The following is a 17,488-nucleotide window of genomic DNA, read 5'->3' as shown; positions in this document are numbered from 1 at the left end:
GCCTTTCTGGTCCAAAGTCCCAAAGTCTTCCATATTCCTCCAATAAATACTGTGATCAATCCTCTCACAGCAATACCCCAGTCCCTGGAACCAACTTCCAGCTTAGTCACTATCCTATTGCTGTGAAGAGACACCATGACCAAGGTAACACTTATAAAAGAAAGCATTTAATTAGGGGTTTGCTCGCAATTTTGGAGGTTTGATCCATAGTCATTGCAGCAAGAGCACATGGCAGCATGCTTGGCCCTGGAGCAGCAGCTGAGAATTGCATCCTGATCTCTAGGCAGAAAGGAAGAGAGACTGGACTCAGCATAGGCTTTTGAAACCTTAAAACCCACCCCCAGTGACACACTTCCTCCAAAAAGGCCACACCTACTCCAACGAGGCCACACCTCCTAATCCTTCTAAACATTTCAAACAGTTCCACTCCCTGGTGACCAAGAATTCAAATATGGGGTTGAGCCTATGGGGTCATTTTTAGTCAAACCCCCACAGCAGTCTTATCAAAAAAGAAAAGAAAATTGAACTTGAATCTAACTAAACCTCTATATTCAACTACAAAATTCATAAGAAATACAGAGAGGAAGACATACCTACCTTGGAGTCACACCAGCCAAGTATAGACAACAGGGTAGACTACACAGGTTCTTCAGCCAATTAACTACAGAAACAAACAGATGTGAAGGAAAATCTGTAATTATAAATTACTTGACATACATCTCTAATGTCAATGTATAGAATATGTATGGATCCTGATTTCGATTTAAAAAAACCAAACTTTTTTACATAGGCTGTCTTGCCAAGGCAGGTCTCAGATAAACTGTGATTTATGGGTCACAGAGTTGAGTGGTCAATGCATTGAGATTTGTTGTAATGTCTCATCTACTTTAAGTATTCTAATTTTTCTACAATGAAACATCTTAATAACACTTTCCTAGTTTAAAATACTAATAAAACAGGCCAATGGTGCATGTCTGTAATCCCCCAACACTTAGGTTGTTGAGGTTAGATGATTGCAAATATGAAGGCAGCCTGGGCTACATAATGAGTTCAAGTTTCAGGTGAGCTATATTGTGAGACCCTAAAATAGATTATAGATAGATAGATAGATAGATAGATAGATAGATAGATAGATAGATAGATATCACAAGGCTCATAAGGCACTGTGACCAGCAGTCTGTAAAGAAAATACTCCTTTATGAAATTGGGTAAAATCTGCTTTATTATTTTCTAGGGCTATGATGACAAAATGCCCCAAACTGGATTTTTTTTTTTTTTTTTTTTTTTTTTTTGGTTTTTCGAGACAGGGTTTCTCTGTGTAGCTTTGCGCCTTTCCTGGAACTCACTTGGTAGTCCAGGCTGGCCTCGAACTCACAGAGATCCGCCTGGCTCTGCCTCCCAAGTGCTGGGATTAAAGGCGTGCGCCACCACCGCCCGGCCCAAACTGAATTATTTAGCAGATGTTTACTCCCCATAGTTCTGGGAGCTAATGTTCTAGAACAAGTTAGAGATTTGGTCCTCAATTGGTCATTGTCTCACTCGGGCCTCACAAGGACTTTTACTTACGTACATAGATTCCTAGCATTCCTGGCTCCAGATTTCTCCTCTTATAAGAATACCATTCATATTAGATTAGAGTCCATCATAGCAACATCATTTTACCTTTAAATACTCTCTAAAATAGCTACATTTTGAGGTATTGGAGATTAGGACTTCAACACATGGATGAGGGAAGGAGCATAATTCCTCCAGAACAGTTGTCATCCTTAGTAATTCTCCATCATGACCTAACACCATGGGAATCTTACTTGTCAACCTCTCTCTGCAACTCTTTAATAAAGCCAGGATTTGGGTCAGGTTTGATAGGGAGACTTCATGTCAATTTATTCCCAATAGACCTAAAGCTCCAAAAACATTAAACCAGGTCTAAAGATACTCATGCCTAGAAGAAAATATTTATGTGGGAATAAATTTGGGGTGTGCAGTTTCCCATCCAAACCCAATGAACTTGTCATAGCGTGGATAATCAATGTCTTTCTGGCTTTGCTTGAGGCACCTTGTTCCATGCAGAGAATGGACGTGTGCAGAGAAAACATGTCTTTGACACATGCAAGGCTGCAAAGAGTCAACACGAACTCCTCTGTGCACCATCTGTATTAACAGGGAGAGACGGAGGCGGCTTCCTGCCGTGAGCAGCAGCAAACCTCACTCTTCCAAGTCCAACAATCTCCACACGGCCCCCACACGTGTACTTTCTATCTAGAAGCTCTGCCAAGCTCCTGTTCAGAGTTCCAGCCAGAACAAGCAGGGCATTCTGCTCACAGGTGGTTTGGTTGTTCCCCTTCCAAATTTTCTAGGCACCTACACAAATCACAGCACTCTTCCTCCCTTACTCCTACCTCTCCCATCAGTCTGCCAGTGAGATACAAAATTGTGATTATTTAACTGGGTATTGTTTCACTATTTTGAATTACGTTATGCTTCCAAGGACTCTCTCAGCCCAATCATTTATGAGAGAGAACTTTATCCCCAAGATATTCTCTAATCAAACATATTGGCTGAGCCGCCATCATTGTGAGCTCAAAACCAGACTACTGAAGCCTCTCAGGCCAGCCTGCTTTGTGTCTTGCCTTCTCACATCAGCTAAAAATGTAGGAAGTTCCTTTTCTGATACAACTTGGGGCAAGTTTGTACATTTCTGCAGAGACTCGTGTATACCACAAATGCTGAACAACTCGGCACTAATGCCTAGGTTTCTCCTTCTTATTGTCTAGTGATACAAAATGGTTCTTGGTGGAGGGGTGGCAGGAGGGCAGAGGGGGGATCTTTGATTGGTATGTAAAACGAATAAAAAAATTATTAATAAAAAATGGTTCTTGGTCGTTAATTTATTAAGTTGGCATAACTAATCACATAAATCACTTATTTTTATATACCTACCGAAGTTCCCACAACCACAACTGCCAGTAGTAATTCTATATTCTTTACTTTTCCCAAATTCCTAATCCAAAACAATCTACCAAGTAAAATCTTAGAGAAGTCAATATGCAAGGACTGCGGGAAGGAGCAGGAGCAGAGATCCAGCAGACAAAACCAAAGGAAAAAGCGAAGGAGTGAGCCACTGTGGTACCAGAGAGAAACCCGGTGGCATTGACAAAAGGCACAAACACAGGACCCGGAAGCAGAGACCCTGGGATGCCGAGCCTAGGGGAGCTGCACAGTGGTTCCCAGGGAGAAGATGGCCTCCTTGTCTCCAGCTTCCCTACCCATGCTTTGCTTTGAAGATTTTTCTCTTTTTGTGATCTCCACTTTGTCAGTTCACAGGTCTTAGAAATTAGAAATGTTGAGCCTTCAGGAAGAACAAATGCAGTTGTGGGAAACTCTTATCACCCTCCTGCTGGGTAGACAGAAGAGGGGCTTGGGGTAAAACTGCATTTTGGAGTCAGCCAAGTACATCTTCTAATCAAGAGTCTCCTGTCTGCTATCTGTACGGAAAGTGGCCAAGTTACCCAACTTCTTAGAACTTCTGTGTTCTTGTGTTTAAAATCAGAATCATGCTTTCAAAGGTGATTACAGATGAAATGATACGCTGCAGGGTCAAGCCTCAAACGTGATACAGATCTGTAAGTGCTTTCCCTTCCAGGAAAAAACCCAGTAGCCAAGACAAACAGACAATCATCCACCATTCATTAAGGCTAACCAGAGACCAGAGCTACATAGTGAGATCTGGCCAAAAAGAGAGAGAGAGAGAGAGAGAGAGAGAGAGAGAGAGAGAGAGAGAGAGAGAGAGAGAGAGAGAGAAAAGAGGAAGGAAGGGAGGGAGGGAGGGAGGCAGGAAGGAAGGAAGGAAGGAAAGCTTTCTTAAAACAACTAGAGACATTTAAAAATGTACTCTAGCTACTAGAAAGTTTCATTGAGTTTTTGCCTTTTTTTTTCTTTTAGAGAGAGAATGATGTGATCTGTGTAGAAATATGCTTCTTTTTTCCCTTATTTTACTTTATGTGCACAGGGGTTTTGCATCCATTTATATCTGTGCACCACATGTGTGCAATACCTTCAAAGGCCAGAAAAGGGTATCATATCCCCTTGAACTAGAGTTACAGACAATTGTGAGCTACCAAGTGGGTGCTAGGAATTGAACCCAGGTCCTCTGAAAGAGCTACCAGTGCTCTCAAACTCTGAGTCATAGCTCTAACGCCAGGCCTCCTTTTTTTTTTAATTTTTATTTTTATTTTGCAATACAATTCAGTTCCACATATCAGCCATGGATTCCCTTGTTCTCCCCCCTCCGGCCCCCCTCACCTTCTCCCCAGCCCACCCCCCATTCCCACCTCCTCCAGGGTAAAGCCTCCCCCGCGGACTGAGATCAACCTGGTAGACTCAGTCCAGGTAGGTCCAGTCCCCTCCTCCCAGGCCGAGCCAAGCGATCCTGCATAGGCCCCAGGTTTCAAACAGCCAACTCATGCAATGAGCACAGGACCCGGTCCCACTGCCTGGATGCCTCCCAAACAGATCAAGCCAATCAACTGTCTCACCCATTCAGAGGGCCTGATCCAGTGGGGACCCCTCAGCCATTGGTTCATAGTTCATGTGTTTCCATTCATTTGGCTATTTGTTCCTGTGCTTTATCCAACCTTGGTCTCAACAATTCTCGCTCATATAAATCCTCCTCATTCTCGCTAATTGGACTCCCAGAGATCCACCCGGGGCCTAGCCATGGATCTCTGCATCTCGATCCCTCAGTAGTTGGATGGGGTTTCTAGCACGACAATTAGGGTGTTTGGCCATCCCATCACCAGAGTAGGTCAGTTCGAGCTGTATCTTGACCATTGCCAGCAGTCTACTGTGGGGGTATCTTTGTGGATTTCTGTGGGCCTCTCTAGCACTTTGCTTCTTCCTATTCTCATGTGGTCTTCATTTACCATGGTCTCCTATTCCTTGTTCTCCCTCTCTGTTGTTGATCCAGCTGGGATCTCCCGCTCCCCCAAGCTCGAGGGTCCAGGCCTCCTTTTAAGAGACACCAAATAAAGTCTAATGATGTCTGCAGGCTACTTTCACATGGCATGACTAAGCATACATGCTGTGGTACACCAAGCAGGTGACGTGACGTCACACTAGGACTTTAGTAGAGTAGAAGAGTCTTAAAGGAGCATTCTGAGATAATGGCAGCAATAGTTTCTAGACCCACAGGTGAAGGTGGATGCTTCCAGACCCAAAATTCACAGTAGAAGAGTGAAGGCCAAAGTCCCCAGGCCTTTTTGTCCAGCCCACACACGGGTGATTTCTGCTCCCTACAGGACCAATCTGTCTTCTCAGCACACCTTGTTTTTAGCCATTATCACTCCAATTAGCACACAGAGAATAATTTCTGCTTGTCTCCATTTTCTGCCATCCCATGAGGAATATCTGTATTTTTGTTGCTGCCCTGAAAACACCTAAAGTAATGCCTGATACACAGTAACTTCTTAGTAAATAGTTCTTAAATCAATATATAATGGCCACCTTCCAAGAGTAGATACACTATCTCTTCCCCTTGCCTACTCAGCCATGTCACAGGACACAACAGACTCCATAAGCCCCTGACAGTTCCTTGCTGATAAACATTTGCTGTGCTACTCGGTATACCAGAGTCCAAGCTGGAGCTATCCCAGTCTCTGTCCCAGTCAGCAGGCATTTTAGAAAGTCTTTGTTTAAACCCATGTTTGCATGATATGAGCTAAACTCTTCACTGTCCTATTCATCCAAACACATTTGCTATCTTCCTGAAGCTCCATAGACAGCAAAATCCAGATGTACCTACCAACACTTCTTCACTCACGAATATAAATAAATATGATTCAGGAATTATTTATTTCATGAATCCATTATAGGCTGATTAGCCAGAATATGTCCCCCATGTGTAACCATGCTTGATGTCATATTGTCCTTATTAAGCTGTCAAATAGAAAGTGTATTTGCCTTATATACCAATAAATTAGGTATATGTAAGTCATTCAAAATGTTTCTGGTATATTTGAAGTTAGGTCATCAAAGGGATTCTCATTCTTTATACTATAGTGGCTAAGAGAGTATTTAGTTAGATCAGCCAGACTGCTGGGGAAAGTAGTAAGCAGAAAAGAAGGGGAGACTTAAGAGGAGACCTGGGAGAAGAGGCAGGCGGAACAAGGCAATAGTGAAATCCCCCCAAATGTTAGAAAAGGGTAAATATGAAAGCTGCACTTCGGTAAGTAAACATGAATCTCACAAGCCGTAGAAGGACAAAGAACAGCAAGGAGAAACGAGAGGGAACCAGAGAGAGAAACAGTATCCCAGGGTCCACAGAATGAGCACTGTGTTGAAATGTGCAAGGGCCCGGCAAGCCAGATCCTCTTCCTATCTCAAACCTCCCTGCCTCGCACAGTGTGCCGGTGGAGTCCATTAGCTGGATCACACACCAACCTAAGAGAGAGGATTTGCCAGCAGGAGTCCTGTGTGAACTATAATTTTTAATGAAGCAGTATCCAGTAGTTATATTTTGTGTTGACACGGGATTCCATCAACTCATTTTGTAAAAACTACACAGCACCCGCAGTGGAACACTCTCTTCTCAAAATGTGTAACTGAAAATATGAAATTCTCTTCCCAGGAGACTTGAAATTTTATTTTGACCACTTGGTATAAGAAACTAACACCATTTAATCCATTTCTCAATCCATTAAGCTGCAAACAAATTCCCCTAAAATTTGTTGCGAAGTTTTCATGTTTTTTGTTTAAAATACAAACTAGCTACCAATCAGCATAAACACTGGGCCTGATCTGTTATTTATGGAAATACTTTTCCAGTTACTTACTAGCCTAACCCCTATAAATAGTTCATATTTTTATTTTAAATATTTTTGTTCATATTTTTTAATGTACCATTGCTTATATCTCTAGATTAATACAAGGAAGCATTTTTTTTTTACATTTTAAAAGCAGGCTTTTGAACATGAGCTAGAGCAGTAGTAATTTTCTACAAAAAAAAAAGAAGGGGAGCGGAGAAAAGAAAAAGAAAACACTCATGGATATCAGGCTTCAGGAAGGTTCCTCTATAGCAACCTGTGGCCTGCCCACGAACCTTAATTAGATTGAGAGATCATGATATAGAGCCTCTTCAAACTGGACAGGAGTGGGAGCTCTCTGTGGAGAAATAGAGCAAGCCTTTGTACCAGGTAATTTAAAGAGCAGCAACAGGCTAATATGTAGACAAGAGAGGGTGTAGCATGTGGTGTGTTTCTCAGCAGAGCAGCAGGCCCCTAATGAGACCCAGTAGTGGATAGCAGCTGGTAAACTTGGGCTGAAAATAGGAGGCTCTGAGGGCCTTTATTTGCTAACAAAAGACTGCAAATTGCTCAAAGGCCCGAGTAGGCAATGAGAACATGTTCATATGGTGAGCCGGTATAAAAATTTTCAAAACAAATATTACAATATATAAATTTACATTGCAATGAGAATCAGAAGAGTCCTATGATTGTCGACATTTTGGTAAGAATAGGTACAGAAATTGGCTATTAAATTTTGTATAAGAAACTCACCACCTGCTCTTTGGTCCATTCTGGAACTCCCAGACTGAAATGCATGCAGTGTGTGTTGTAGCCATTTGTACAATCATGCTTTACACTGCCTGCAACCGCAGACCACTAGAAGCCAAACCATGCTGTGTTTTGTAAAGTAGTACAGAATTTATGCATGGTGAAATTACTTTCTAGCTTGCCCAATAATATAACAAGTCATAAAAATCACAAAAAAAATGCTCGTATCTCTTGGGTTAACAGAGGCCTAGACTGACCTAGGTTTTAGGCACTGATCCTAACTAGATCACATACATTCTCTCTGTACTCTGCATAGATTATTTTCTGACAGAAAGCATTCTTTTTAGCAATTGTACTGTCAGGATGGCACAAGCAGGAATTCCCAAGAGAAAACACACAGATGGATACTAATCTGCTTGGTTAAATATTGGAATTTTCTACTCATTCTTTCCTAGCACTACTATAAGCAATCTCAAAAAATTGCTTTGATAACATATTGCCTGAGAATTTTTTTCAGTTTTATTGAGGTCTAACTAGTAAATACAAATTATATGTATTCATGATGCACAATGTAGTGATTTGACATGCACATATATTATGAAATGACTACCACAGTCAAATTAGTCGGCACATCTATTACCACACATTGTACCATTTTTGAAAAAGCCCTATTGTAAGTCACAAATATTCTGTGTGTGCTCTTTTAAGTCAAAGCAGGGAACTTCTTAAGCCATTGCAGATTCCAGCTTTAAAAAAGACCCAGTCCTAAAAGCACATGTCCAAGAACATGCGTACTTTGTTAACTGTTTTGTGATAATCAAAACTGCTCTTTTAGAGGAAACTCCTAAGCATTTCCCAGCACAAATCTTATTCCAAAAGTTTTGTTCTCTATTGAAATTTTTGAGTCACCTTAATTTTAACTCCATTATTTACAATGTGAAGATACTTCTTACACTTTCCCCAAACTCCTAATCAACATCTAACTTTTCATCTAAGTTTTTCCAGACCTACATACAAAACATGAATCCCTTTTATAGCCATATTTGTAGTTGGCCTGAGACACTTCAGCTCTGGGTCACCTTTTGGATGCTGTTCATTCCCCCAGTTCCTCACACTTGGTACTCTCTACTACAGCGTTCTTTGGGCAGTGACTTGCCATGATTCCTTCAGCTGAAAGATAACTTGGTTCCCAGCTATCCTGAAGTCCACACTTGTCTGAATTCCCCATCCCATGGTGTCTGCTACATTTGGTTTTAAATTTTTTTCCAAAAGCCTGTGTGTCACAGTCTTGTCTCCAGCCTGTGGTACTGTTCAGAGATGGTGGAAATTTAGTAGGTAAGGCCATGTGGACGAAGGTTAGATCATTTGGGGAGTGCCTTTGAAAAGGGGTATTATGACAATGGTCCTTCCTCTTCCTTTCTCTTTTGCCTCCCAGCTGCTATGATGTAAGCAGCCTCCTCCAGCTTGAACTTCTACCATGATGTACATGCTGCCTCCGGCCTAACGTGACAGTCCAAGAACTGAAACTGTGAAACAAGATATATCTTCCCTACATTGGCATCTATTGTCTCTGGAATTGTGTTGCGGCAGCAGAAAGATGAATAACACAGTGGCCAATGAGCTCAAGTCTCCTTGGCCACCCTCTGCCTCTTGCATGAGGCCTGGTTCAATCATGTGTCTTTCCTTATACTGTTTTTTAACTGACACATATGTGTCTTGATATCAAACAATATTGTAGAGAGAAAATTATCTGCTAGTGCTCGAGTAATTTATGAAACATTTATTAAGGGCTCTAAATGAATAAAGTATAGTACTATGACTTCCTGTAATACAAATATGCAAATTTGAAATATAAATTAACCCACATCCCAGATGTATCTTCCTCTGCTGGGACGCTCCACACTACCTCTGTGTATTATAAAGGTAATCACATTGATCTAGCAATAACAAATGCTTCCACCTCACTCACTACACACCCTTCCTCTCTCTCTCCCTTGACTATGCAATTCATTAAGCTTTATTCATTGTTCACAATATTTTGAGTAGCAGCCTCACTGGAAAGCGCCTCATTCGTCACTAGTGAACCAACTAAGAGTTTGATTGATGGAGAACGTAAGCAATAATTAGACTGGGGGAGAGGGCAGAGACACGTAGCTTTGCCTCTTTCCTGCTCTCATCATGCCCCCTGCCCAGCCAGAGACGGCCTCGTTCCACTTAAGTCCTGGTGTCTATGACACATCCAGAGACGAGGGTCCCGAGGCAAGAACAGCGACAACGTGCAAGGATGCTCATCTCACCAGTCAGGGATTTTGTTTTGGTTTGATTTCTGCCACCATTGTTCGTAATTCATTCTATAGAGAACTGAAATTCTGGTCTCTGAAACAGACTCGTGTTTGACTTGCGTCAACAAATGCCTGTGAAAGTGAGCAAGTGATGCGAGCCCCCACTGTTCCCTTCCCCTCACATGGCCCTCTTAAATCCTGATGAGCTCAGCCCATCAAAAGTCCCCGGTGTATGCTGCTTGTTCAATTACAGAGTCTATTCAACTTAATTATGGGTCATAATGAAAATACCTGCCTCAGGCTAGAAGAGTGGTCTAGTCTGAGGTGAGAGAATAGAAACCACGAGGCCGGGGCCGAGCAGAACACCAAGCAGCCAGGGTTGGTGGCCTTAGGGGTCAGTCATTTGTCACAAGCTGCAGTTGGTGAGCTTCTGGCGAAATTACCTAACCCCTGAGAATCCACACTGCAGCTCTCCTACTGACAGATGGAGCCCTTGGTTAAAATATTCCCAAGCTTTTGACAAAGAGTTTAATCTTTTATAAAGTTATTTTTTACTATTAGAAATTGTTTTCACACATAAAAGTGACCGTTTCTAAGATAGCCTTTGCTCAGCTCTGGCCTTTCTTTATAATAAGAAATCCCAACGCTAATGAGTGTGACTACAGAGTTATTAGCATCTAGCCTAGCAGCCATTCCCTTTGCAGATACTTTCTTTTGCATACATGCTCACATTGCCACTTAAACTTGGAAATGGTGTTATTAATCAGACTTTGCTCACCGAGCAGGGTTCCTTCCTGTTCACGACACCATTGCAATTATTTTATCAATCCTCTCTTTGCCACCAGGCACAAGGTAACAAGAAACTGCTCTGTGTTGTTCAACAACATACACCCAGAAGCTAAGGCAGTGTCTGCCCGAGATAAAGACACCTGTGAATCAGTGGTTAAACTGTGCAAATGATGTGTCAGTACCATCATCAGCATATCCGTGTGTATGCATGAGGACATGTGACAGTGCTTTCTAGGCATTTCACTGCTCACTATTTAATAAGAACAGTTTTCAGACAAAGTATGGCTTATTCAAGTGCAGAGGAAAAATGGGGAAATATCTCAGGGGACTGGGGACATGCGCTGCCCCCATTTCAGCTTGTCCAGTGCGATATTTTCAGATGGCACGATTCTTTCCTCTTTGCTGAGGTAGATTCTAGCACAAGTGAAGAATGCCACTCTTCAGAAAGTTATTCATCTGAACCAAGTTGGTCTGCAAACAGAATTCAGGGGTGCTGTTCCTGCTCTCTTTACCAGAAAAGGCTATCCTTCTGCAGCACCAAAATATCCAGAGTTTACTAGTTCCTCTACCTCAAAAATGTACCCTCAATACAAGGCCCCAATTAATTAACCTATTTCCTTTTTGTTTTTTAGAATATTTTTATTTTTTTCTTTGACAGTTTCATTCATGTGTTCAATGTATATTTATCATATCCATCCCCACTTCTTCCTCCCATTCCCCGCAGTCCCCCCAACACTTCCTCCTCCTATCTTCATGTCCTCTTGTTTTTTTTTATAGCCCACTGAAATCAGTTAGTGCTGCTTGTATGCACATGGGTGTGAGGACTTCCAATGGCCATGCTTGTGAAGAAAAATGACTCTCCTTTCTCCAGCAGCTATCAATTGGCCATAGCTTCTCAGCTAGGGAGGGTATATCACAAGTCCTCCCCTATGTACGCCAGCATGCTGACTGACTTGTCTTGTACAGGTATCCATCACCTCTATGAGTTTGGGTGTGATGGCCATGTCATATTTAGAAGACTGTTTCCCAGCACTCCTTCCCACCCTCCCACTCTTACATTCTTTCAACCCCGTTTGGTGACGTTTCCTGAGCCTTGTGGTGGGGCTGCTTGTTTCTCACTTGTCCTTCCAGCTCAGGCCATTGTCCCCCAGGAACATTCCCCTGATTTCCCTCCCCTGGTGTCTTTGTCTCTAATGATACACGAAGCTGCTCTACCATCACCTACTACATCATATGGAAACGATCCGTTTGCTGGCCTGTTTCCCTTTCTACAACCAGCTTTAAAAGATCAGGGAACTGTTTCATCTTCATTTCCTCACTCTTAACCTAATGTTGGACAAAGAGAAGTAGTTTATCGGTGTGGGTGTGTGATAAACTCAATCAGAGCCAACAGCCCCTTGGAAAGGACAAGGATAGTAAGAAAGGGTGTCGCTGTGGATAATACACCTGAAGGGCAGAAGCAACAGTGGGAATGTGGTAAGCCAGAGCTGGGCCCCGTGTGGGCAGCGGGCACACAAAGGACAGAGAACAATGGCCCTGACATTCCTGTCCAGCTGAAAGTATAAATTCCACCCAGCAGAAACTAAACATACTAAAGCCACTTCAGAGAAATCCATGGACAACCGGGGGTTAATAAGAGATGTACAAAACAACTGATCGCCTAGATTAAGGCATGATTATGTTGTGAGAAGAGAGAGAATCTTGCCGAAATAAAAAAAATCCTGTGGACCAAATTGACCACAATAAAACCCCGTGAGAGAAGAATCTTGAATAATGGTGCTAGTAATGTTTTGTGTGTTTGTTTCTAACTGGTTGTTTTTTCTTCTGAAAGACCTAAGTTACCACAAGGAGTGGATGATGTCTCAGTGGTGGTTTTTTCTACCACAGCCTGTATTCATTCCATGCCCATGATAAAGTTTCAAAGGAGTTCAATGAATTCAGCACCAAATGCTCTATGAGGCATCCTAAAATCCAAAATAACATAAATTTACATTTCTTTTCAGTCTCCATAACTGCAGATTCTTGTTGTTAACTAACTGGTAACTGACATGACATTTAGCACAAGAGAACATGTTTACTTCGTTAAAACACATTTTGTTTCTAAGTTAGTATGCAAAGCAATTGGCTTCATTATGACATTTGTAAAATGCACTTTTGGGGGGGTTTGGGGGGACTTTTTTGTTTTTTTTTATTAAGAAAAAATTTTATTCATTTTACATACCAATCAAAGATCCCCCTCTTCCCTCCTCCCGCCCCTCCAGCCTCCCCCTCCCAACCCACCCCCCATTCCTTCCTACAGGAAAATAAGACCTCCCATGGGTATGTACATTTAGAAGAGGCAGGTCCAAGGCCCTCCCTCTGCATTAAGGCTGTGCAAGGTGTCCCATCATAGGTAGTGGGCTCCAAAAAGCCTGCTCATGCACCAGGGATAGATCCTGTTCCTACTGCCAGGGGATCCCTTAAGCAGATCAAGCTACACAACTGTCTCGTTTATGCAGAGGGCCTAGTCCAGTCCCATTGTCAGAGACCAAACATGGACCATGGAAAAGTACTAGCTAGGCCAGAGAACAAGCCCCTACCCTAAACCAAAGATAAAGAACAGGTCAGGCAGGTCAGGTAGCATAGCAACAGAACAATGGGCCCTGACCAGTGACCTTACCACCTAGCAGCCTCACGACTTGCACGACTTGCACGTAGCCCCTCACCTGCACGTCCCCCTTCACCTGCACGTATGGCACATCGTGCACCCCTTCCCTCCTTCCTGCCCCCTCCCATACTATATAAGCCTTGCTGAGGAGAATAAAATTTGCAGCTTGATCAGAACACACTGTCTTGCTGTCTTCTCTCGTGTCTCCCCCATCCCTCTCATTCTCTCCCACAGGTGGGTCGCCCCCGTTGACACCCCGCTGGCCGGGGCATCCCACGGAGACTCCACAGCTGTTGGTCTAAAGTTCATGAGTTTTCACTAGTTTGATTTGGTTGTCTCTGTAGGTTTCCCCATCATGATCTTGATGCCCACCCCCACCCCTTGCTCATAGAATCCCTCTTCTCTCTCTCCGACTGGACTCCTGGAGCTCGGTCTAGTGTTTGGCTGTGGATCTCTGCATCTGCTTTCATAAGTTACTAAAGAAAGGCTTTATGATGACAGTTAGGGTATTCACTGATCTGATTACTCGGGTAAGCCAGTTCAGGCACCCACTATTTCTAGTAGTCTAAGCTGGGGTCATCCTTGGGGATTCCTGGGAACTTCCCTAGAACCTGGTTTCTCCCTATCCCCATGATGTCTCCCTCTATCATGGTATCTCTTTCATTGCTCTCTCACTCCATCCCTGTTCCAGCTCGACCATCCCATTCCCTTATGTTCTCATTCCCCATCCCCTATCCTCCATTGCCCACCTCTCATTCCCAGTTTACTCATGGAGATCTCATCTATTTCCCCTTCCCAGGACAATTCATGCATTCCTCTTAGGGTCCTCCTTATTAGCTAGTTTCTCTGGAGCTGTGGGTTGTAGTCTGGTTATCCTTTGCTTTACATCTAGTGTCTACTTATGAGTGAGTACATACCATGTTTGTCCTTCTGAGTCACATCTCTAGCCCTCACCTCTACTTCTAAGGGCTCAGATTATAGGCATGCACCACCATGCCTGACTAGGCAATTATTTATGTAAGCACTATGTATTTAAAGGTTTTTTTTCTTTTAGTTTTTCAAGACAGGGTTTCTCTGTGTAGCCCTGGTTGTCCTAGAACTCACTCTGTAGAACAGACTGGCCTCAAACTCACAGAGATCTGCCTGCCTCTGCCTCCTGAGTTCTGGGATTAAAAGAATGAGGCACCACTGCCCAGCTTCATTTAAGTTTTGAACTGAACTTTTTAAAGTTTGCTTAATCTTTGAATCTGGTTGCATATTATATCTTTTATGCAATATAATTTTAAAAGCCACAAAATCACGTGTGTGTATGCAGTTTATGGATTGTGTGTGTGTGTGTGTGTGTGTGTGTGTGTGTGTGTGTGTGTCATTGTTAAACACTTTGGTGTGATTGTCTTTCTTAAGAAGCTTGCAAAAATGCATTAGGCACAGTATGGTCCTTTTCTCAAGGGTATCTGTCTCTCCAAATTCCTATCCTTAAATCTAGAGTGTATAGTGCCTCTTACCTTTGCTTAGTAAGTTTACTAAGTTTCCTCTAGTCTACCTCACACTGAACCCCTTTCCTGTGTTTTGTTTTAAGACAGGTCCTCAAGGAGCTGGGGGTGGAGAGTGGGGATGAAAATGATCAAAATAATCATATAAATTTATGAGATTCTCAAAAATTAATTTAAAAAATTTAAAGGACAGAGTCTCACTAAATTACTGTCTTAGTCAGTGTTATATTGCTGCAAAGAACACTATGACCATGGCAACTCTTATAAAGAAAAGCTTTTAATTGGGACTTACCTATAGTTTCAGAGGTTTAGTCCATTATCTTCAAGGCAGAGAGCATGGCAGCATGCAGTCAGACATGGTGCTGGAGAGGTAGCTGAGAATTCTATATCCAGATCCATAAACAGCAGGAAGAGAGAGACACTGGGCCTGGCTAGGGCTTTTGAGACTTCATAGCTCACCCCCAGTGACACACTTCCTCCAACAAGGCCACACCTACACCAACAAGGTCACACCTCCTAATCCTTCTCAAGTATTGCTACTCTCTGATAACTAAGCATTCAAATTTATGAGCCTGTGGGACCATTCTTCCTAAAACTACCACAATTACCCAGGCTGGCCTTCACCTTTCAACCTTGCATCAGCCTCCATAATAGGTGGCATTACAGGCCTGTGTCAGCAGACCCAGCCAAGAATCTTGCTTTTCTTGACTAGAAGTCCCTCACGTTGGGAGTAGGGGGACTCCACAGACTACAGGTGTCAGTGTTGGGCTGTATCTCCTCACTGCCACTGCATGGGATCATCCCATGTTGAAGTGGAAGATTAGTAGCTGAAAAAAAGAAAAGCCATGGATTATGAGAACAATAAACATGTTCCATTTTACTTAAATCTTTAATATCCTGAAGTGTCTAGACAAAACCTGGTTATTGACACATGAAGTGAGAAAGTTACAAAACTACATCAGAACAAGCCCAAGTAAGACACAGTGTAACAAGATATGGTACTAAGACATTAATCTATACTTCCCACATGCCACAAGTACTATCCTAAGATCTCAGCCAACATTTATCTTTTAGGTAGCTCCTCCAAATTTATCAGAACTCCTCAACTCCTTCCCAATCATATTATAAACTAGTCTTCATGTAAAATCAGTCACTTTGCCCCAACTAAATTCCTTTCTTAACAATTAATTTTGAAAGATTACATAAGAAGTGGATATACCAACCCCCCAACCCCCAGAATTACAAAATATCACCCATCTCTGGATGAGAGACAGCACACATTTGCCATTCTGATAAGCCTTCTTGTCTCCTGGCCATGAACCAGCTTCTACTTCTGAAGTCCGCTCAAGAGGCCTTTTGCATGTTTGTTTGTATCTACTAGAGACAAGGCCAGAGGGCCTCAATGTATAAAAGTATCTCACACTCAGAAGGAGGCCTTCAAGCCTTTGTGCCCATAGATATATGCAAAGAAGCTAAAGTAAGTGTGGGAAAATAGCAACTGCAGACCTGAATTTGCCATAAGGCAAGACCTAACACAGATTTTCCTGGTTTGCCACAGACAGATGGAATAGCAGCTTGGCCAAAGGGTCTCCAGGGCTACTCTCTCCATTGTACCCACACAACTGAGTCAGTAAAAACACAAAGAGCCGGGCGGTGGTGGCGCACGCCTTTAATCCCAGCACTCGGGAGGCAGAGCCAGGCGGATCTCTGTGAGTTCGAGGCCAGCCTGGGCTACCAAGTGAGTTCCAGGAGAGGCGCAAAGCTACACAGAGAAACCCTGTCTCGAAAAAAAAAAAAAACACAAAGAGATGGTGCTTAGGGAAGAAGTGTCTCCTTAAGAGCAAAGCCCTCTGCTGTTCCTTATTTTCATCAAAACCTGCAGGGTAGGAGATTGATGTAAAATATTTCTAGGGGTCAGACTTGCTCTGTGGCTAGCAGACTTCACCCTCTGTGCAAAAACAGGCAGCTGAATGAATGACAGCCAAGACTTTTTTAAAGCTGTGTCTTTGCTAGCACCACCTAAAAACACAAGTCTCTCTTATCCTTTGGAAAACAGCTGGTAGCAGCCACTGGATATAGATAGCTAAGGCAGAGCAATGGGAGGAGCCTCGGGAATGGTTTCCATCTGAGTGGAGGAGAGAAAGTTTTTTGAAATGCTCTCTGACTCAGCAAGAAAAATTTCTTAATCATTAAGTTGTCATCATGGGTGCTAAAGAGAAAGCTCAGAGGGCAAATGCTTGCTCTAGGAGCCCTGTGACCTGAGTTTGAATTCCAAGTACCAGTGTAAGGGCAGGCCATCAGATGTGTGTGCCTTAAAGGCACCGAGGCAGAGACAGGTGGATCCCAGATGGCTTTTCACCTGCCAGTCCAGCTGAAACAGGTTCAGTGAGAGTCAGAGGACACTGATCTCTGACCTGCACACAGACATTTAAGTGTGAGCATACATGTACACCCACGTGCATGTATCACACACACACACACACACACACACACACACACACACACACTTTCATACACACCTGCTCATGTACACACATGCACACCAGAGTTATGATCCTAGAGAAAAACGAATGAATGGGCTGGGCAATGGTGCACACCTTGAATTCCAGCACTCAGGCGGCAGAGCCAGGCAGATGTCTGTGAGTCTGAGCCCAGCCTGGGCTACAAAACGAGATCCAGGACAGGCACCAAAACTACACAGAGAAAACCTGTCTCGGAAAATACCAA

The sequence above is a fragment of the Peromyscus californicus genome, unplaced genomic scaffold (genome assembly GCF_007827085.1).
Source record: "Peromyscus californicus insignis strain IS unplaced genomic scaffold, ASM782708v3 Scaffold_5__1_contigs__length_169319896, whole genome shotgun sequence".
In the NCBI taxonomy this organism is placed as follows: Eukaryota; Metazoa; Chordata; class Mammalia; order Rodentia; family Cricetidae; genus Peromyscus; species Peromyscus californicus.
This window is presented reverse-complemented; position numbering follows the sequence as displayed.